The sequence below is a fragment of the Athene noctua genome, chromosome 20 (assembly GCF_965140245.1).
Source record: "Athene noctua chromosome 20, bAthNoc1.hap1.1, whole genome shotgun sequence".
Taxonomy (NCBI): Eukaryota; Metazoa; Chordata; class Aves; order Strigiformes; family Strigidae; genus Athene; species Athene noctua.
The window spans coordinates 5,862,311-5,886,003 of NC_134056.1; the positions used below are offsets into that span (position 1 = coordinate 5,862,311).

Genomic DNA, 23,693 nt, shown 5'->3' on the forward strand with positions numbered 1-23,693 from the left:
CAATCTCCATAAATGATACAAGATTGAAGGGTTTAAAAATGAGTGCTTGTGGCATGGGGCCCAAGCATGTGTCTAATAGAAATATTGATTAACTCAATTTCTACAGACTCTGTAAACAGTCTGATGAAAAGGGAAACTGCAAGTATAATTTTTTTTCCTTTGTTGTAAAGTAGGACAGAGCAATCACTTCAACCATTCAAACTAAGCCAAATTAAAGCGGTTTTGGACATTTACAGAATTATTTTCTCTTTAAAACAATCCAATCTACATGTTGTTTACCTGATTCTAATTCATGACTTATTCCATTTCCCCAGAATAACTCAGTCAGTTGAGGCTTCTGGCTTCCAGCAAGGTTCCTGCTGTTTACTTAGGTTTTCCAGCTGGGTTGAATGATATGCAAAGAGGTCTGAGGACTTGCTGGAGGTCATACAGAGAGGAAAGTCGGTTGGCTCCACTAGCATAATAGCCCTGCACTTTTACAGCTCCCAGGACTTTGCTTTAAGCACCAGGCTAACCCTCTCATCAAAAGATACTAAATCTGTTCTCAACATTTCAAACATTCCCAGATTCTTAGGAAAAGGCACTTCCCTCCATAAAGAGTTTGAAACAAGTCAGCTAAAGGGCGTGCTGAAAATCTGAAAGCACTAAATGCACATGCTCACAATTACAAAATTCAATGGAAACTGCTAACGTGCAGTTTTCCACTTTCAACAGCAGAATTTTCAAACGTCTTTTGGCACACAATTTAAAAGAAAGGAAACTCCAGGGGATGTTTAAATAGAGTCTGCCTAAATATTTTGTTTAAGAGAACTATTTTCATTTTGGCTAGAATTTATAGGGCAAAACATCCTAAGCAATCTGCAATGGCTGTCAGTCTTCAATTCGTCTCACTCTGGACTACCCGCACAGCCAAGGAAATCCACTGCACTCCCCAGTGCCTTGGCTTCTGCAGAGCTACAAGGAAGATAAGGAGCTTTCACTCAGGTGTTCCCACCTCCACAATTCCACCAGGACAAACGGGTCTACTAAGCAGGGCTCGGGAGCATATTTTTTGGATCAGCTGCGGGCCTTTTGATTTGTGGGGTTTTGGTTTGTTTTCCCAGAGCAGCACCAGGGACATGTACCACTTGAAGAGCAATTTACCTCCCTTGTGCCACTGCAAATATGCTTGACATAAACAAAACCCCTTGAAACTGCAACATGACAAAAGCAAGGGCCATAAACTTCTATTTAAACACAGCACTAAGAGAGATTAACAATGATATTTTGGAGAAAAGGCATTTTCGCTAGTAATTCAACACCCACTCCCATTCATCAGGGCATGAGCATTACCACACATCCTCCAAGAACTGCAGGGCCCTCCAGCAAACCACTTTCCCCCAGCAGGCCTACTGCCCTTCTCCATTTATACTTCTGTCATCCAAAAACCACTCCTTTTCACTTCCAAGGTCTTCAAATTCATGCCCTGATATTCCTCAGCTCCTCTTCTGTCCCAGAATAATTCAGACAATTGTACTTCTGAGATCTGATCCACCAGCTCAGCTCTTCTAATGCCCTTTGGCTCCACCATGACTCCTCAGCCCTTTTTTTGCTCCTCCAGTGCACCAATATTGCATCAGCTCCCATTTCTCAGTCTATTCTTCTTTAAACTTTCTTCTTCTTTCAGACCTTCACAGTTTATTCTCATCTTTATTTTCTCCCAGCTACTCTCTCTATCCTCCTAAGGGACATCACCAATTAAACCTTAATTATGTCTCATACCAACAGCTGTTCTCAGGTTGATGAGCACACCCTAGAAGAAAACCCAAGGCAAAAGGTCTTGCCTGTTAGACATTTACCTACAATCTAAAGGTCACACGTAAAGACGCATAATCCATTATCTGACACTTACTCCAGCATTATGGATTTCTTCTTCTGTTTAGTTTAAATTACTTTGGAAGAGATTACCCTACTCTTAACAAGGATAAGCATCCTCACATGGTGAGGTGGCACAGGGCTAAAGCTTGGCAAGCCAACAAAGGTACAGTTGGCTGTTTTCTTCCACATAAATAAAATTTAACGTCAGTCATTGCCTAAGCCAGGCAGCGCTCAGGTGTTGTCTCCCTCTCCTGCTACACAAGCTCTGTGTCGCTGGGACAGAGTGCTGGCTGGCTGGCTCAGCACACCCAGTACACACCAGCCACAGGATGAGAGCCCTTTCTTCGAGTCAGCCCCTCCTGTCACAGCATTTCTGTTGTGCCATGGTGGGCTTAGACCCTGAGCTCCCTGAGCTGATCTCTAGCCTCTAAGCAAACAGTTAAGTGTGCCTCAGGTCTGGCTCTACCATGAAGCAGTCATGCTGCTGGGGTTACCGCCGTTCTCCAGCCTGACCGTGAACCAGCCAGGACAGGGGGTGGGGATGGAGAGGCCAAGTTATGCCAGGAATGAGCCTGGGGAATGCAGCAGAGGTCACATTGCAGAGCGGGTACCGACACATGCCACTCGTTCCAGCCCGCAGCTTGCTGAAACTCCTGGACGGAGGGCTCTCCCAAAGCCTGGGAAACACGCAGTGGGCGATGACCTGCACCCACTGTATCTTCATCCTGCTTAGCATATGCCAAATACAATAAGATGCATTAAGTCAAGTCTTTGGTCTACCCAGCACATGATGTGATTGGCAGAAGAACTTTTTTTCCCCCTCTAATTCTGCTGATAGTATGTAATTCTGTTCATCCCTTTAGCCTTAGCCAAATATTTATGTCAAGCTGGGAAAAAAAATGCCAGGCACAGAGCAGGGGCGGAGGAAAGGCAATCTAGAAAAGGCTTATAAACCAATTTCAGCACACAAAGCACTTCTTACTTCTGCCCAGTCATACTCAGATTAGCAATAAAGTTGCTATGTTGGCCGTTCCTTTTTTTAATTAACCTTCAACAGGTTAAACAGCTGAAGACCACGCTATCAGATAATCAATAAACCTAGCACTAATTCCATATCCACAACACAAATATTTTACTGGGTTAGGATAAAACCTCAGCTGCTGGTTACATGCAGCAACTACCTGCTAGTGGGGGGCAGACAGACTAATGATGTCACGTACTCGCAAGTACTCGTGCACATCAGCCAACATGCCTGAACTGCATTTGATTTTTCAGTCACATTGCTGCTTCCAGGCAGGGATCTAGCACGTACATCACTTCTACCACTTACCCAGTTCTGGCTGAATGGGAAAATTCATTATTCATTTAATTTTAAATAACAGCCAAAGGGCCCAACCAGCAGCAGAGTGCCCCAGTGCTGTGCTAACACAGACAAGGAACAGCTTCTCTCTGATGCAGAGGTCTCAGTGCCATAGTTCTTGGGTTAAGAATATGCCATCATTTTCTTAAGGGATTCGAAAGCAGAAACAAAGCCATAAATTATTTTCTAATTGCTTAGCAGTGAACAAAGGCAGAAAACGACCTGCTGCGTCCCAACTCTTCCAAAGGCACACGTGAATAAACAGGACTGCTGGAAGTCTAACAAACTGACAACCCATCCCAGGGAACACAAAGAGGAATGTTTGCCTAAACACTGCCTTTCAGCAAGACTGTAATCAAAGAAAAAACACATGTATGATAAGAAAGATTCCTGGTGGTTCTGGCACGGTGATTATTTTCTACGCAATTGGGAAAGTTTGGAAACATCTGAATATGCCTTTTGCTGGCATGCTTTCAAAAAAAGAAGAAAACACCCAAATGGCTGGAGTTCAAGCAGCAAACAAGGCCCCAAACCAGTTACTAAACCAATGTGTTATGGATCCACAGGAAAAAGCACCACATTTCTTCACATTATTTGCACTATGAATGAAGAGATAATGGAAGCCTGTACAGATACCTAGTATTAGCCTGTCCACAGGACAGGGGTATAACCATTACAAGTTAAAATAATCAACTCGCTTTTAGCAAGGAGTCAAACAAAAGAGCAGAGAGGGGAGCTCCAGCTGCATATCTCAGCAGGGACTGGACTGGGCAACGTGACACCATCAGATATTACGTCCTGAACATTAGCCCTCCTGTGACGAGCGCTCAGTAGGTCCAGATTTGATGACTTTGAAACTGATCCACAAGCTGTACTACGTTTGCAGGAAATCATGCCAGCTTGCATTTTCTGAAGTGACTAGAGATTAAACAAAGAGGCAGAAAGATCATGAAAATAGGAAAAATGGGAATGGTGAGAATACCAGTCAAAACAAGTGAGTAATAGCAAGAGAAAAAGAGAAACTGGCCTACTTTCTAGAGAAGCATGAAGATCTTGCTTAAAAGATTCTTACAACTATAGGAGTTATCATTTCAAAATCCCACCAAAAGACAGCATGTGCTGAGCAAATGATGCTCCCCTCACAAGAAGGTGTGTCCAATAAATACTGTTTCTGAAAACCCACTGAGCACAGGGTGCTCCTGTATTGTACATCAGCTCTCCCTAGAGGCAAATGCCTGCATGGGAAGGACTTGGTACAATTTATCTGTGCGAGGGAAAGGGAAAGGCAGCACAGTCTATGCATACAGGGTTTGGGTTTTAACACAAGTTAATACTGTTTATCTGAACTAGGCCAACAGAGGCAACTGTGGAATATAATGAGATTGTGATGGAAAGAAACACACAGCCTGAACTTTTAAGCCACAAAATAGCGCTAAGCCAACAATTCATGAGTTGTTTTTTCTAAAACTGGGAAGGGGAGAAGATATATCTGCAGAAATACACGCTAAATCACACAGCAGGTATTTCTCAGATGCATGGGAATAAAACGTATTGCAAGGCATTATTAATGTTTATCATGCAGGTCTGTTACAACACAGTTTATCACCAGCTATCTTCAACAAGCTCAAAACCCATGCCTAAATTATCCTGGAGTTTTACAGGAAACAAAAAACACGGGTACACAGCCTGAAGGGGATCTCATTGGGCTAAGCCGTGCCATTACTCTAGCAATCGAAGTCTGCAGGCTGGCAAACCGCTGATTTACACCCACAAAGCCCCCAAAACGCCTCCACATGCAAGAGTGTAGCAGTGAAAGAAGCCGTAATGCATAACCTTTTTCATTAGCCATGTTGACAAATCAGAAATAACTCAAGATATCTTAATTACAAAGCCCAAAATTCACTTTCACAGCTCACCAGGAGTAGTGGGAAGGGAATCAATTCTTCGAGGAAAAGGAATGAGCTGGATAAAGTTGTTAGGGATGGTAAAAGGGCCACAAATGCTGTTTTAAAGTTGTTAGGGATGGTAAAAGGGCCACAAATGCTGTTTTTAAGTTGATAAAAACATTTTAATGAATCATTCTTTAGATTAAGGGGTTTTTTGACACTGCTATTTTATTTTCAAGATGCTTGTTATCCCATAACAACTGAAAAAGATCATCCCCACTAGCACCCACAAGCCCTAGAACAGGCATCCCAAACCCATATAACCTGAGTTATTAAACCAATCAGTCACAACACATTTAAGTACTCCTTGCATAATAGCCCTATTGAAGGCAGTTGGGGGTGGGACGGACACGGGGCAGACAACACGGGACTCTGCATGTTGACCCCAGGCAGACATAGCTACATTTGCCTGAAATATAGAGATCTGGCACAAAAAGGTGTTTTGTCCAGAAGGCAGAGAAAGACCCTCCCCCAACACACCTCCCCACAAAAAGCCCACATCAGTCAGCTATGTAATATCAGTGCTTTAAGGCACGCACAAAGCAAAAGAGCAGTGGGAAAGCCTGGACAACCCTCCCCAGAGCAAGCAGGGATTCCACCAGTTGCCCAGGAAAGACCTAATATAAGCTGTAAAACTAATTTCAGCTTCAAATAGGGAGGCTGCTCCTCCATATATATATATATCTCTCTCTAATTGAGCAGGATAGCAAGCCATCAGGACAGCAGAGGAAATCTGCTTCTCTTCTCTCCCGGAGAAACGTAATGACATGATGGCAAAGTGTTTTTATCAGTTCCCCAGACTGCGAGAGCCGACTCTGCACCATTCATCAAGAGGAGAATGGACCAGGAGAACAATCAGAAATCCATTAGCAAGCTGCCGCTCGCCGCTGCGGCTGCCTGAACTCCCGATCAAATGTCAGAGCGCTATTCAGCTTGTATTACTTGAGAGCAGGGAAGGATCGGGGAATTGTTTCAAACTGATAAAGATATTATTACAATTTTTAGCTTTTATTAGCATGAGGGCAACCATTTGAAATTTTCATTGTCCCTTTAACTAAGTTTCTCAAATCTGGGACAAAAGCTTCCAGCATAATTAAAATGGAGAGAGATCTGCTCGAGGACCACCAACTCACACCACAAGGAAAGCGGTGGGGGGAGAAGGAAAACTGGAGACAGAGGTAGGGCTGCCTGTTGGTTGTGTTGAATGCTTTTACTGCCTGCATTCAGAAGCAAGGGCTCAACTGTGAAATACTGCAAACTTGCAAGAAAATAGCAAGAATTACTAACACTGTTATTTACTAGCAGGGGAGTGACCCCATAAGAATACATTAGCTCATCATCAGTATTTCATCCCCCTCTTTGGCTAAGTTGCAGGCTCATTTCTGCTGTAAGTAACACTTTGTTGTCCATGTATCACAGCACGAGACAGATCCAAAACCAATCTGTTCAGTCAAAATCTTTCCCTCTCCCAGTTACTTCTTCCCTTAGCCAAAAGGTGATTAGACCGTTCAAAGAGCGATGCAAATAACCAGGTTCATATATACATTTGTACATTAAAAACAAACGTCCGTACCATCTCTCTCCAATGTTATTTACAACGTGTCTGAAAGCCGTTATCTAAGATACTATCTGGCACAGAGACTAGAATAAGATATTCTGAGCATATTAGCAGCATATCACATATTGAAACGATTTGTGCAGATTTGCTCCATTCATATATTGTTGATGCTTAAAATATAACGAAGAATTTAAAACAGGAAACTTGCATATGTACTAGGAAGTAGAGAAAAAATAATAATAAAAAATATTGGGAATTCTCCAGTGCAGATATTTCCCACTACAAACTGATTCTCATTATCTTTCATCTGCCAAAAAAACAAATTAAAATATCAATCAAATGTAGTGATCCAGGTAAGAGTCTTAAAATGCATCTTCAGTTCAATAACAGCAATTATTGTGTCATTGTTCTCAACTTGTTGAGCTCCTCAAATGAGATCAGAACTGACTACAGCAAAAAAAAAACCCACAAAATCTCAACAAAAAAAATCTGTCATCCACAATACCTAAATGACATTTGAATCACGGTATTTTTACCTCTAGAAAAGGTAACAGTGAAATGAAATTAAGGTTGTCAGCATTCCCATTATGAAACGCTAGCCATAAAAACTACTACTGTACAGTCTTTGCATTTTTTATTTACTAGAACTTTTCTATTTTTCAAGTAAAAGTCAGTCTGAAGCTCTGAAGTACGCTAAAACAATGTGGCAGTATTAGGTCCCCATGCACTAAAGGCTACTGAGCAAGGCTTAAGATAGACTTCCAGTGGCATACTAAGTGTAACATACGTACATGCTATGCCCAGCTATCACAATTTACACAAAGGAGTAGACCGGTGAAACGGTAGCTGGTATCACCTTAAAGCTCTGTTTATTTTCCACCAAGCCATGAGGAAGCACATATCCAGCTAAGCCCCTTCACAAGCTATTAAAAGAGCACTTTAATCCACACAAGTCTCAGTGGCTTTCCTTCATCTGCACAGATCAGACTATGCACATGGACATTAAAATACTGTAAATAGTGGGAAGGGCTAGAGCTAGTGGCAGAACTCTTCAGCCTCTCCACATGCTGAAACACGCTGCTCCATGTCTATCAGTAGTCCCAGTGCTTCACGTGTTGAGATCTCCTAAGCAAATTGCTTGCAGTGACACCTGCTAAATTACTTTTATTTCAGAAAAGCCATTTAGGGGTACTTAGACTCCCTCACATGCCAAATGTCAGCTGAGAGTGAATCTTCTTTAAAACAGAAGTTAAGAACCAAGGGAGGAGGGGGTAATTTGCTTACAGGCAACAGGTCTCAGCAGTTCACGTAACCCAGCCTGGCAGGGATCAGCCATCACTAGCACCCAAAGATTGCTGCATGGCTGAGAGCAGATGAGATGAACTTCTAGCTATGGCCCAGTTCCTACAAGATAAATGTCCTCACTGCAATCCGTAAGCACAGCCATCAGCCTTGCTTACAGCACCATCAGCTGGGGAAGTGGGCAGGATGTACTAAAATGCCCTTTCTCTCCCTAAAAAGCCCACAACCCTTCTATCAGACACAACAGCCAAGCGCTGTCACTGCCTGCAGATCTTCTGAACTGGGGACTCTTCTGCCAGGGGTCTCAAACCAGCACCTTTCAAAGTGCTACACTCGTGTAAATAAGTCGGGTTTTTAAGAACAAATTAGTTGAGCATATTCTGTGAAGTTATTTCATTTGTTTTTGCTCCTGTTCATTTATTCCAATCTACTGCACCTTCCCTTGGAGAGGTTATTAAACGCTCTGCTAATGGCCGCCAGCACTCATTTAATTCTTCTTAATGAATGTATGAGTGAGTAGCGGAAGCTATTATGTAGGGCTTAATAAAGGGCGGGAAGGAATTTCCTAAAATTTATTGCCACAGGCTGCTGCTTGAAGATAAAATAAATGGTAATTGCTTGGAACAGGAAAGAGGAGGATGATAAAATGTCCCTAGACATGAGGTAAAAAAAAATACCAAGTGCTATGAACCAAAATCTCAAAGCCCGAAGGATCACAAAAGCAAGATGGCCTCCTCCTGACTTTTAGCTTTTTGTAATCCTTAAAAGATTTTATTTGAACATGGATGGAATGATGAACTCAATCTCAGCTGCAAGGATTATTTTATGACACTAGAAATACAACTGTTCATGTGAAAAAAAAAAGGCATTAATTCAGACAGCATCTTATGAAGATATTATTTGCGAGAAAGGGACAACATGAAAAAAAGGGAAGGACAATGTTTCTGGACTATTGAATCCAGCAATACAATCTTTCCTAAAGTACAGGGTTTATGGTATGAAGGAGACACATAACATTTTGCTACAATTATGTTTCTTCTTTCCCATCGCTGTTTTGGTCAGGGCTGATGGAAGAAAGAAAATTACCGAGAGGCAGACCTCTGCGTTGTTTCTTCAATTTCTACTACTGTTTGTTAAAATAAATAAAAATCAGCAAGCTGAACGAGAAAGAAAGTGTCTGAACTGGAAGTCGTGAGTGTCTGTCCTACACCAAAGTGCTGCAATCACACCGCCAGCCTCCCAGCAAGCTCCAGGTCAGACCTCAACAACGGGCGAGAACAAAGTGGAAATCAAAGCCTCATCCCATGTAATCGCAATCTAAGAGAAAAATACAGATTTTGAAAACAAAGCTTTTTATTATAACGCACAACAATCTTCTGTCTACATAATCCGTCAGGCTTCACTCAGACAGTATGATCCAGTCATACAGATGAGTTTGGGTAAAAGCTTTGATCAGTCTCATCAAGAAAGCTGAAAAACAAGTTTCCCAAGAACGGGTCTGATTCGTTGGTTCCGCTAAGCAGTTGGAGGTAATATTTTGCACATTAGAGACTGCCAAAGTATTGACTAAAAAATCAGACTATTCATGAGTTACATGAACTTTAATTACAGAAGCAGCAATCAGATTGCAACACTCTTGTGATTAGAGCAATAGCTCGAGGCTGCGGTGGAAGAGGAGAGCAGGGATGTCTGCACATCAACATACCAGAGTGCCACTGACATTTCAAGCACAGCTGCCCCAAAAAGGACACTGTAGGTCTCTAAGCACCAAAATGCAGCAGGAAGGAACAACTACACAGACTGTAGAAAGAAGATGTCAAAATAGCAAACTGAGTGGGCAAGACATCTATTTCCCTTCACATAAAGGGGCAGAAAGAAAGAAATACTATTTTCAATGGCAAGCTAATATATCCAAGAGCTTGAAAGTTGACCCAAGACGAAAAACAAGATTAGGTTTGCTCTTTTTTGCTGCTTAGGGCAGACAAAGACCCTCTCAGAAAAGCACCATTTTTCATGCCAGCTTTGACCATCTTAAAACCAGAAAAAAAAGAGGATAAAGTCCAATTTTTCTTTTTTTAAATCCTTGGCAGGTCACCTGCAAATGTAGTCCAACAGCTTTGTCTAGCAGGCAGTAAGAAATTATGATTTTCTTTTCTAAACAAGGATTTCAGTTCCTTCAGCTCAACAGCAGGATTTTCATAGTCCAGTGGAATACAAAGCAATCAGCCAACCTGCAAGAGCATCCAATCTGAAGACGAAAAGTTGCTTCTCTGAGAGGAAAAGCAACAATCTGGTAGAGACAAAAAAATAACAAAAAATAAATATTTTTTTAAAAAAATCAGCTTTAGCATACTGGAAGACAAAAGGTAAGCCGCTACAAGATGAGTGTGAAATATCAGGGGAGATTATTACACTAATTTGCAAAGGATAGGTGGCTATTGGATAGGCATCTACTGGAGAGTGTTACACAAGAAGAGTTTAGTCTTCTCCTACTCCAATGAAAAATTAAAGGAAAATTAATGTGCATGGCATTCTGTGTATTGGCACTATTACCTGTACAAAAGGCAACACTTGTAATTTAAACTAGGAAACACAAATTATCCCAGCCCTGAGTAAGCACTTCCACACTTTTCTTAACCCTCTTCCACTCCTATGAATAAGTCTTACTACCTATTTATATGGGCTTATAGAGCAAGATATGATTATAAAACCCATAAAGACAAAGGATCTGGTTTTTGACTTCTGAACAAACCAAGCAGGTACTTGTTAACTACCTGTGATGTGCAGGGCTGTTCCCCACTACCAGGAACGATGCGGCATTTGATTTACCTAAGTGCTGACACGTCCTGGAATCACCACCTGCACAAACCTCAATTACCCAGCCTGAAAATGTACATTTTGCTTATCCAAGGACAATCCCTGCACTGAGGGGAAATGATTGGAGGAAAAAAAAAAAAAAAAAAATCTCAATTATTCTTTCAAACATAACACTAGCTGATGTCAGGCATAAAGAAAAATCTGCTTTTTTTTCTCCCCGTTTTATTTGGTTTGGTTTTGGTAGCAAGAGTTTTCATTTCTACTGTGTGCAAGAGCCAGATGTGGGAGGAAAAGCGTAGGTGGCATAAGGGAAAGTAGGAATGAAGGTCCTTGTCGTGGTTTATCTGTGGTACACTACGTTTCAAAATAACAGGAGCTCTGTCATCCAGGCTGGCTCATAACCACCCCCGCAGCAGGAAGCAGCAGAAGAGCCCCGGAGAAGCCGTGCACATTTCCGTCGGCCTCCCCCCCGTCCCCATTATCTGCTTTTACTTGTGCATCTCATAAAACACCCCCAGGCCAACCCTTGGCGAGGCCAGCTCCTTCATAAAACGTTCCTGGTATGATCCCCGGCTAAAAGCAATTCCCTCACCAAAGCAGCAAACCCGGGATGCTCAGGCTGATGCGTTAGCCTCTGAAATCCAGAGTCAGGACAGGTGATTTGTACTCAGGAGGAGTCAGAGGTGCTACACGGTGTGAGGAGATGAAGCCAGGCAGCCACCAGCACCAACATCCCCAGCACCGGTGGGGCTTCGTTCGGGCAGGACCTACATCCACAGAGCTTCACCAGGCAGCAGGTCCCCAGCGATACAGTGTCAGGGTGTAGGTGCACTGACAGCAGATCTCCTTCCCCCACACCTTTTTTTTTTTTTTTTTTTTTGATAGTACTTTGCCTAAAGTATTAATCTGCCTTTTTTTTTTTTTAAAGAAAAAACACATTTTGATGGGGAAAGAGGAGAAAGGGAAAAGTGTCCATGAACCCACTCTCTTCTCATTTGTTGTCATCTAAAGAAATCCATTTTTCAGCTTTGCATTCAAGAACCGTGATGACAATTTTTAATTGTACTGCATATTTGCATCCTCTTAAATAAATCAGAATTTCTTTACAAGTCAGAAAGGCATCCTACAATTACCTTTTCAGCGCATCTCCCCTTAGGTAAGGCCTTACTATCCAAAGCTCTCACAGACTCATCCCTTACGCACGCTGCACAAATGGGTACCTCCACGGCACCCGGCTATGACCACATACACACCAAAGCAGGGATAAAGAGAACTCAAATCCAAGCGTGATTGTGTAAGACTGTAGTAGAGAGGTCTCTAAGGTAGAAGAGAGCACCTTTACTTGCATGGGATTAGTTTTACTTCTAAAATTTTTAAAGGTACTACATTTTTAAAATTCAGCTGCTAGCAATTCCAATTCGAGAATCATAAAAAGTACTATATTAATAATTGAAATGTAAAATGCCTGTCTGGTTTGCTCCAATCCTCAGTCCCCCTCCCCAAAGGGCCTGATTTGCCTTAGGGGAGCATTTCACAAGCAGCACACCAACTTTCCAAAATACAACTTCAGCAGATGAAAGCCTCATAACCACAGAAGAGCTGCCGCCCTTCTAATTCTAGAATTTAAAAATGGTGACATCCACGGAGCTATTTAAACTAATTTAAAGGTAGAACAGCCAAAATACTTCAGCCCAACCAAGCACTTCAGATACCACACGGTCTAATTATTCCAGATGCAGCTCACCAGCAATCTCCCCATTTCAACCACAACATCCCTCCTTTATCAACGGGCAGACAGCGTTCCGCCATCGCTGCCGTGACTCACCGACACCGGGGTGATGAGGCACCCTCAACACCGGGTGATTCAAGACTATCTGGTAGCCATGAAATGTGTCTCATACCAGGGGCTCCAGATCATCAGGTTCCCAAGTCCAGCTGAAGCCCACCACTTCCTAATTTGGAAACGGTGCAGATGAGGGAGACGTCTGAGCTGGAAAGCATCTGCTCTGTTGGTGTCTGCGTCTTTCACCTTGATGCTTTTAATGCTTCTGTAGCTAGGCAGGACTAAATGATGTGAACATGGCCAATACACTGTAACATTCACTTTTCTGGGGAAAAGTAACAGAACAAAAACACCTCACTGGATTTGTGCTACTTATTCCAAAGAGTGAAATGCAAATATTTCATGTTAACATTTCATGGTTCTTTGAATCCTTACCCAATACTAAATGAACCACTGATCGCTATTTTCATTTAATGTTCCTCAAATCCTGTGTTTTTACCACTATTACAAAGCCATGTTACTGCTCAGTGAAGTTTGCAATTACTCTCAGGAGAGGTCTGCTTATCAACATTGCGGCAGGTCTTCAATGAAATGTCATGCAGTACCTTTGCTTTGCAGAGGCAAAACCGCAGTAACTGAGACGATTATATTAGCATTTAAAACTAGTATTTGCCTCCAAAAATCCAACCTTTGTTATCCTAATTCATCCTTTTGCTTGGCTCAAAATATCACCTACTTACGTAAGAGGTGTTATTACCTCTGTGCGTTTTGCAAACCAGTAACAGCCTTTAGGATTTGGCCTTCTCCAGACCCGTCACTGCAGCTGTTCAGAATGAACTCCTAGAATACGTCTGCAAGTTGTATTTAGCAAGCAATACAAAACACACGGCACATCTAGAATTGTACCTGTCACCATACAAAGCCTCACTCTCTAGCAAGAGCTAGGTAAAAAGTACCAGTAATTCTTGCAGCGAGGTCTAATTAGACTGAAGTTTCCCCAACAGATTTTTTTCCTAATGATATGGAATGTGAAGGGTTGAGCAACACTCACCCTGTGTGATCACCTCATAACAATAATTACTACTTAAAACCTGAAACACGATAGCACCTTGACATCCAAACCTCTGTGTGGGAGGCACTATTTAGACATAACAGACAATCCACAGAACCTGAAAAAAATTGCAGCTTCTGCATGAACATCAACAGTATCAAATGATGGGAATAGCTTTGTCTTGCCTCCAATTCACTTCCAGTAAAGGACATCTATTTTGTTTTAAATAGCTGCACATTTGGAAAAAAATGTATATAGTAAACACATTTAATGCAGTCCATCAATAGTCATAAAAGAAGTAAAGGTTTGATTGCAGAGAATTTTAAATGCATCCATGAAGTTAAATACATTTAAGAAGAAATAACAGCTTGGTATTAATTTAAAATCTTTCACTTGAGCTTTCCTAAGCTATTTGCAAACATTAGGTATAGCCAGACAACAGTAGCTCTAAAATAGCTGTTCCAGTAATTCTGGCTAAACTAGAATGTACCTTTTAAACGAACATTATGCGTTGTCAGATTTACAGAGGATATGAAGAGAGCTTAAACCTACTGAAAATAATAAAAACCCATTCAAGCATACATATTTATAGCTTAAACTATTTTGCTAGATGCACTAAATCTTATTCATTATTATAAAATTGTCCCACCCAAAAGAGATTTGAGTGAAATAAGAGTACTACTAGATTACAGCTTCGCTTTTGTTAGCATTGTTACAACTTCATAAAAGTGTAACTCCACAATTAGCTCTGTGATAGCAATTCTGACATTCAGACAACACCAACTGTGTAAATAGCTGTAACGGGCTGAATATTGTTTTCAGTTATTCTCCAAGCATCCTCACCAGGAAACATTCACATCTTTAGAAATGTCGGACAATGCAGCAAGAGGATTTACAGAATCGATTTCTATACTAGGAGTACCACACAATTTAATATATGTACATCATTTTTAAAAGTCGGTGTGGCATAACAAAAGACGCAGGGGAATGAGATCAAATGTAGAAGACAGCAAGAAGTGAAAAGGAATACGGCACTGAAAAATATTTCTGTTGTTTTAAAAAAATAAAGAATGGGCTGAAATGGAGCTTGAAGTGGTGAGGGAGCAAGATTTCCCCACTAACAGCAAGAGCAAACATCACCAACCAACCTCTTTTTCATCAGCAAGCAAGCTCAGAAAGATTATAGGCTCTAAAAGTAACTAAAAAGACTTGACAGCCACTATTCCTGAAATTCATGGTTGTCACTTCTGACCCTGGTTCTTGCTATTAACTTTTGCTCATTTCCAGGACACTCCTTACTGCAGGGCGTTTGTTTTAACTACAGCAAGTTATTAAAAAGATTCAAAGAAGACACCTGGTGGCCAGTGCGTCAAACGACACTTTAATTTTCTCACGGTTTATTACAAAGGTATCACAAAAATCCAAGTGAAAACAGTGGACTTCACTGCATTAACAGTCCTGTTGATAACCCACTGTGGTCAGGCCGAAAACTGAGAAGTCAGGAACAGCCCTTCCCCGGTTACATTAAATGAAACAGCACCTAAAAACAGGGCAACATGAACACAAATGAAATTGCAAACATTTCCTGAAAGCCCAAACAATTTCCGATTTAAACCTTCCACGTCCTTATCCCACTACCATTCACACATTCAGCCTCTGGAAAAACAACATTATTTATTCTGGGAACATACACCAAAGGAGAAAAAAAAAAAAAAAAGAAAAAGCCATCAGTTACGCCAGGTGCAGACTGTCAGCTGATCAGCTCATTGGGTTCACAGCAACAACCTGATGGAATCCATGTGTGTGTTGGTAAATTCTGGATATGTAGAGTTAAGTGAAGTTTCCTCCTAGATAGCGTCAGTGTGATGGGAAACACAGGAAACATGCCCAGGTCACTCGTACTTCCAATGGACATCAAACCGGGAACAACCAGCAACTCAGTGAAGGGGGGACTCTCTACTTCAGCAAGCTTTGCCATCCCCAAACCCAGGCATTTAACAGGCAGCGGAATATGGAATTCCATATTGTCTTCCTCACACATTATTCCCAGCTTCCAAGTTCACCATTCCCTCTTTGATGCAAATAAGGACTGCAAACCACAGAGGAATAAGGTTCAGCACTTTACTATTTTTACATACTCCTTATGAGCTTTAAGGAGAGACTGGACCAGACAGGATTTGCTACTGATCAGGCAGCACTTCAAAGGATGAGCTTACCGAGGGGCAGACTGGACACAACTTGCCCTGGAAAAGCGTACAAGAAGTACCAAGTTGATATGGTAAGAGTAAGGCAGGAACTGAAGTCAGTCTAAAAGATAAATGCACCAAAATGCCTTAGAAAAGCGGCACTAATGGGTAAGAAGCTTCTCAAGGCAGGCAACGTCTAGCAATATTGATTCTTTAATACACACAATGAAACCAAAGTCTTAATGATTAATAATCTGTTGTGAAATTCTATTCATTAGGTAAAAACAGAACATTGAGATGACACAACATAAATCAGGCAGTCTCCTCACTCATGAAAGAATGATGATCTTGCTTGCGCCCATGTAAATTAGCAGCAATCACTCTGCAGAAAAGCAAGCTTATGCTTTCACAACCTAACTGATAACAGCAAGAAGAAATTCTGGGAAAGAATTTAAAAAAAAAAAAAAAAAAAATCTAACTTCAAGCCTAACTTCAGAAAGTACTTTAGACAAAAACTAAAGCAAGCTGGTGTTCAGGACATGCTTGCCCTGTCATTACAGTGGGCAACCCACTCCTCCCAGAGCATAAACCACAGTTTTAGCAGATTCATATCAAATTTTGCCATCAGGGTGGTGCAACTTCCAGCTATTTCACAAAAAGTTATGCTTAATATCTAAACTCAGAACTGGGATTAAATGTGCAAGTTTAAAAAACGAACAAAGGAAAGGCATTGCCTTAGCTTTACTTAACTAACATTGTCTGGGTGTTCATTACCCTTTTTGTCCAAGATTCCTCTTTAAACTGATAAAATGGATATTCTGGTAAGCAGATTAATAACCTCTACAGGTTGTTTAGATTGATCTTAAATCAGCATAGAGCAGGATAAGAGTTGACCAAGGTGACAGTCAACGAAAGCAAAGTAACAAGAGTCCCTCTCACTTCTGCTGAAGCTGCTCTGCACGTTTCTACAGTGATGGACTTCTGCGATTCACAACAGACCTTTTTATAAGAAGACTTACTACTCCTCACCAGAATGGCACAGTACATCTGAAATGACAAGAGACTGCTGGGTGAAGACACTGGCGCTCTTTATACGGCCATCAACAGACACTGCAGATAGAAGGCAGCCCCCTCCCCCTGCCAAAAAAAAAAAGGAAAGCAAAGTCCATCTGCAACAATAACTCCAGAAGGACGGTAGTATTTTAAACACTTCCTTCAGTCTGCATGAAGGCAAATCAACCAGAGCAGTTTATATAGCTGAAAGAGATGACACCGATAACATACCAAACGTTCACACCCACACGTTTTAAACCTTACAGCATGGATCAAATGCACTGATGGAGCTGCACTAATATTCTGGGAAATCCGGGGATGCTTACATACTCCAAACAGGGACCAAGGCTTAAGGCAGGGCACTTGAACCTTTACTGAACACGCCACTGGTATCAGCTGGATGTTAAGAGCTGGACTAACTACTGCAGCCACGCATCCAGACTGCCTGGTATCAGTTAACAGCATTCCTTATCCAACACCTTCCCAAGACACCGGTTACAGTTGCATCTGCATGAGTAAACGGAGCAGAACTGGCCAGGACTGACAATACTCACCCATTTATTTCTAGTCTGCTTTATCACAGTTCCTATAAGCACAGCTGGAAACACAGCCCTGTTGTTCCAAGAGACAACACAACAGCATCCCCACCCTAAAACAACAATCCTCCCGACAAGACCTTCCAAGGCCATTTTCACCTTTCTGCACCCTTGTGATTCGCTACATGCCACTGAGCCCACTGCAGAGAGCACCAGGGATGAAACTCAGGATTCCCAACTCTCAGCAATGGGACTGTGGCAGCTTCTCACTTTCAAGCTTAAGATTTAAACTCTTCAATTTAAAATACTGAGATTTTGTTGGTAAATGTTGAAGTGTGCTGAATGAGATCATTGCTTACAAGCAACAATTTCTATTCTAATGCCCTGCAGCTTTCTCTTGCCTCCCTGTCCTGATCTTCTCACATAGTATTTCCTATTAAAATTTGTACATAAGAATGCAGAACCAGCACTGTCTGTTAATGGAAGTCCGGCATACGAGCAACCACAACCCTTTCGTCGTGAAGGAGATGAACTGCTTAAATGTGGCAAGTTATCAAAGATTAGTCAGTACACAAAACAGAACTGCTCTTGCCCCAGAAAAGGATTAGCCTTTCCCCATCATCATCATCTTCCACCTCAGCATGTGGAAAAGCAGTTTAGCAAGTCTTAGGTCTCTTTCCTAACATATTCCAACGCTAGATCAAGTTTTGTGGAGGAGCTTCTTAACAAAACCTACTGGTATTTCATAATTGGAGCAGGAAAAAATATGGCAATAGCTTTGTATGATGAGAAGGGATATAGTCAGAGGCAGTAAACAAATCTGCATTTGGTGTGCAGCAGACGTCAGCATTAACCAGACTAACACTGGAGCACATCGAAGTTGGATACAATAAACAATGATCTCAAAAGCTGGGGATAAGTCTCCTAACAGAGATGGAATTAAAGTTTGGGAGCTGCCAAATCTCCAACCTAACAACGAAGAAAGTTCTGTCAGTTTAGAATGCAGACCTGAGACACTGAAGGCAGGCTCTAAATTATGGACTCCTATTAGGCCAATGCTAATGATACAATTTCAGGTGAATGGTCTATAGCGGAATCAGGAGTACTATCTTTCAAGTCTCAGGTTTTGCAGTTGGTGAAGCAGAGATGAAGTATAAAAATGCCCCAAGGAACAATGGAAAGAGATAAATGTAGGGTTTGTAACTACATGGGTTTAAAGAAACAGAGTTCTAGTATGGAAGGAATCTCATTTAAATAATTTCCATGTATGGGCAATCGACTGTCTAATAAATGTATATTGCATATAAAGAAGATATATTGAGCTCACCTGTAGGATAAAGGATAACGAGTACAAAATCATGTATTATTGCTTGAGCATGACCTGCTCTGGACTATCCAGCTGATAAAAGTATATTCCAAAGCCATACAGTTATTAATAATATTTTACAACAACAAAAATAAATAAAACTCCCTAGAATTATGAATATTCCTACATGGTATGAAAATTATCAGCATTTCATTAAAATAATAAACACCAATATAATTATAACAGTATATACTGTAGTATATACTCATATATGCTGGTCAATCACCAAGCCCTGAGGAAGGAACCAATTACAAAGTAATCTACTCATTTTCACAATCCAAACATGAAATTTGACAGTATAAAACAAGGTAGATTATTAAACCTAAAGACTCTTGAAAATCAATTTGCAGTCAATAATATAGAAAAAGACACTTTAATTTTTTTTTTTTCTAATAGTGAATTTCATGGGGCATGTCTCCAACTGGCAGCTGTGACAAGCTTATGCTATGGATCTGTTCTGTGCAATTACTCTCTAATTAAAGCACTAAAGCTTTCAGCACCCTTGTAAGAAAAAAAGTTCAGAGCCAATATGAAAGAGACTGTTGCAGTCTCACTTCAGCTATATTCAGCACCAAAGGTATTAGAAAAATGGATTCAGTTCCTGGAGTTCATCTCTTTACAGTAAGGTGAACAGCTCCGTTAAGCTTCCCTATCACTTATCTGCTGCAAGAGAAACTATCAGAAAGACCACATTTTATCACTACAAGAGACTAAGAACAGAACATTCTTGTGTGAATGCTTTATCAACTATATTCTAAAGATACTTAAAAGCTCAAAGCTGAACAACTATCGCTCCCTGGTAGTGTAAAGGTGTAACACAGATTCAAAAAGAAAGTTCTCTTTCTACCAACTTCACAGTTAGCCATATTTGTATTGCTTTGCAGAATGAAAAAGTTTTAAGACCAGGCTGATATCTATCAGTGATCCGTTCTATGTAACGAGAAGCAGCATAAGAAAGTCTCATACTCAAAACCTCTTCAGAAAGTTTCTTCTTCCTCACAAATCAATCATTTCTCTGCCACAGCAAGACTGGCACCAATGACAGAAAATATGTACATCAAACTGTAGCATCATTTGGAAGACCTATATTTCAAGATATTATTTACCATAATTTTGCATTGTTAAATCCAAAAATCACACTCCAGTTCCCACCAACATGCCCATGGAAGGATGGTCCCTGCTTCCAGTCACTATCACGATTTCCACAGCAAAGACTATATATAAACTCAGCCCTTCAGGCTCGCACAAGGAGACACCACTGCTCAGGATTTCACCCCTCAGAACACTGCTCTGCTGCTGACCAAGCAGCATCACAACAGTCAGTTGTGCAGTAAACAGAATTCAAAGCTGTGGACCAAATCCACTCTCTCGCTAAAGAGTTATCCTATCATCTCTTCCTCGCCTCAGCATCACAGGTCTAATCATTAGAATTCATTTTTTAAGCTTTCAGGTGCTGCTTTTCCTTGGAGATACCGTTTTACCAAGATGCTTCAGGGGATCTGCTCATCATTCAGCACAGCAACACCTACTCAAGACAGTTGTAGAAGGTGGGGTGTTTGCCGATCACTCCAGTTAACTACTGTCAGCTCTGGGATCAGACTTGAGCCCCGTGGGAACACGCTGTTCTTTTCAGAAGTTTGAGTTTTGCTGAGATTAATGTGCTGTAAAGGCACAAGACACACTAGCATGTAAACTTCGAAATGCATTGATAAAGTCTTTCCTATTAACTGCCTACTGACCACAGCTTTTCTCTCAGTTGGATAGACCCAAAAAGCAGTCACTACAGACTCAGTTCTCAGCTGAGAAAAGCACAGAGGAAGAGACAAATGTTGCCTTTTATACCTTCTCTCAATTTCAAGCTTGCAAGCAATCTAAGAGATGGAGTAATCTGCGTCAAAATGAAATCTGTAAAGTCCTGTCAAGGGCTACTCTGCTGCCCAGGGTAACCGTAGCAGCATGAACTCAGGCTTGTAAAACACCCTTAGTAGAGAAAGCAGCAATAGAAAAGAAAGAAGCCCAAAATTTGCCCATAGATTTTATTTTTTCCCCTTAATGCACTTCTCAATTGTCAACTCATGACAAAATTTAGAGCCTTTCTGCATTACTCTCACAGAACATTTGACCACCAGCAGAGCTGATTTCTGGCCAGTTGCCTCCTTGCTTTTCAAAAGCCTCTGGATGCATTGCTCCGAGTGCTGCGGAGAGCATGACAACTGAGAAATGGAATTACTACCCTGAAAGTTATTTTGCTTTACACTGTTAGTATCTGATAATATTCACTTAACCCTTTCAGCTAAGATTCGATATCACTGAAACAATTAAGGTCTTCAGTGCTCTGAAAAATCACTAAGCATTTGCTGAATTAGCCTTAGTAGAACTTCGCAGGTAGTGGTCCCACTGAAACAGGATCAGGAAACAGTTTTACCAAAATTCAACCATAACAGGACAGCCACGCTACTACCAACTCTGCTTTTCCTTTGTTTGTTTTCTCATATGTTTTAACACACAGGAACTTCAAACGAGTACCTTTAAGAATTCAACTATCTCAAGGGGTTTACTTTAAGCAGCCCACCTTGGAATTTCTCCTTAAACATTTCTTCGTTACGAAAAGCAAAAAACGTGATTTTCCTGGGACAAACTGGTTCCCACAATGTGACAGAGAAACCAGATATGGTGTTTGGCGTTTAGAAGAAACTGTGTAATGAAAAAAATGAAAGACAAATATGCTAAAATTTAAGCCCTGGAAAAAATGCCAATCTATTTTTATGAACTACAGACTGTGACACCATATCTAAATAGGACTGAAAACATTAAATACAATTCTGTCCATTAATTATAAAGTATGTCAGACTATATATTTCAAAGACAAATTATCAATTAAAAAAATAGAGGGAAATAGAAATAAAAATAGAGGTAAATATAAAAAAATACAGAGAAAAGACTTTCTAAAATGAACTTTTTCCCCTCTGCAATTTTCCAGGTATTTTAAGATAGCATTTTTCAGGATAGGAGCAGCCCAAACTCAAAACAGAGCTGAACAACAAATAATGGTGGTACAGCATTCTACTGTCTGTACTTCGAAGAACCATTTCATACACCCACAGAAAGAAACTTTTCCTCATGTGGATAAGCGAGGCTGATCTTCCACAGTTCTCTTAACAGATGTCCTGGCCTTGATGTCCCCTTTCAAGTTTATTCTTTTCTAAATCAAGACACTGAGGTCTCTTGTGGACATATGGTGCATGGACATTATAGACGCTATTTTTCTTTGCAAATGTGCTAGGATCTTCTGACCTCAGGTCGTACTGGCAAGAAGTTACCATCTGCCTATTCCTGTTAGATGATCAAAAAGGAGCATTTTTGGCTCTTCTGCTACATCAAAACACCAAAGGTAGTTAGAATACTTTACTGCTTGCAGTTAGCACTCTCACTGTATCTCATCTGACCTTGAAACTCTGTCCAAAGTAGTAAAAGCAGCAACCAAGCTGGGGGTGGAGGAGCGGCTGTATCAGAGGACTGAAAACATGGCTTGGAAAAATCCAGCAGCAGGTTTATCAGAGGGCCAAGTTAGCCCTTACATTCTCTAACCTTCCCTTAATTTCTTTCAATTTCCTCAGTGTACAAACATTGTATGGAGAATTAAAATAAAACATCTATGGAACTCAAAACGTATTTCAACACAGTAGTACATACACAGGATCTCTGTCTGTGTCTTCACTGAACACTGCACAGGATTTCTTGGGCCCTTCTAGAAACACAGAATGAGAAAAAGTTTGAAAGCAAAGTCCAGCTCAAACAAAACTGAATCAAAACTTTTCCACTAAGCAGACTGCGTTCTCAGCCACAGCATATACTTCAATATTCATTTATACAAAGATTACAGATGCAGTTTTGTTTTGTTCACAAATAAAATTCCTCAAGAGGACAAAACTTTTGCAGCAGCTTTGTCAAAACCCCATTCTCCAGCTGAAGATAGCAGCCAGCAGCATGTTTTCTCAAAGCACATTAGAATTAAAAAAGCATTGTATAAAAGCAAGGATTACTCAAAAAAATTTTGGTGAAACAATTAATTTCTGTGCCTCACCTTTGTAGATGCCTTCAGTTTACAACTTCTTTGGTCTTTTTTTTTGTGGTTTTTTTTTTTTTTTTTTTTAAAAAAAAAGCAACATTTGAAACAAGTCACTAAACCTACCTCTGAGTCCTACTGAGCTTTTTATCTGGCTTCTTTCTTGAAATTCTCAGTCCCCTCTTAATTTGTGGAAGACTGGCAAGTGACAGAATTGCTGTACCCCTAACTTAGCCACTTTCACCCTCCAGCACTTAAATCCATCACAGCAGGAGATGAAGGCTTAACCGGCTATGAGAAACCACTAACCAAAAGCACTGTAAACGCACTAAACAAATTAACAAGAAACTGTTTTATTCCAACCAGTTTTCACAACAGCAGTATCCACAAACTTCCCAAAAGCAGTCTTCTTTTTTGGCCCCCCAAACAGCAAAGTCCCTATTGTAAAAATAAAGAACACTTGTCGCTGACCACAGCCTCACCATCAGCTGTGGTTAGTCTATACCTGCGAAAGACAACTCGAAAAGGATGAAACACTTTCCCAGACTGTAAACCAGAACATACCTAAGACAGAAATGATAAACATTTACAACGTTAAGAAGTTACTTCCTTGTATTTCAATTTAGCTGTACAATAACCTCTGCCCAGGTTCCAAGCAATCTGACCCAAGTATTTTCTTAACAAACAATCACAGAAGATTTGCATTAAGAAGCAAGGGAGAGAAAACAAAAGACTTCCATAAAGTATAATATCTCTGTATCCACACCGTGCCCTTGAACAAATCCGTATTGCATCAATCTTGGCAAATCAAA

At 40.8% G+C, this 23,693-nt stretch overlaps 1 protein-coding gene across 1 annotated transcript in view; it reads right to left on the reverse strand.

Annotated features, from left to right (window-relative positions):
- Positions 1 to 23,693, reverse strand: part of ABL1 (ABL proto-oncogene 1, non-receptor tyrosine kinase) — an 83,542-nt gene that overhangs the window by 58,794 nt on the left and 1,055 nt on the right. The gene's annotated exons all lie outside the window — the stretch shown is intronic.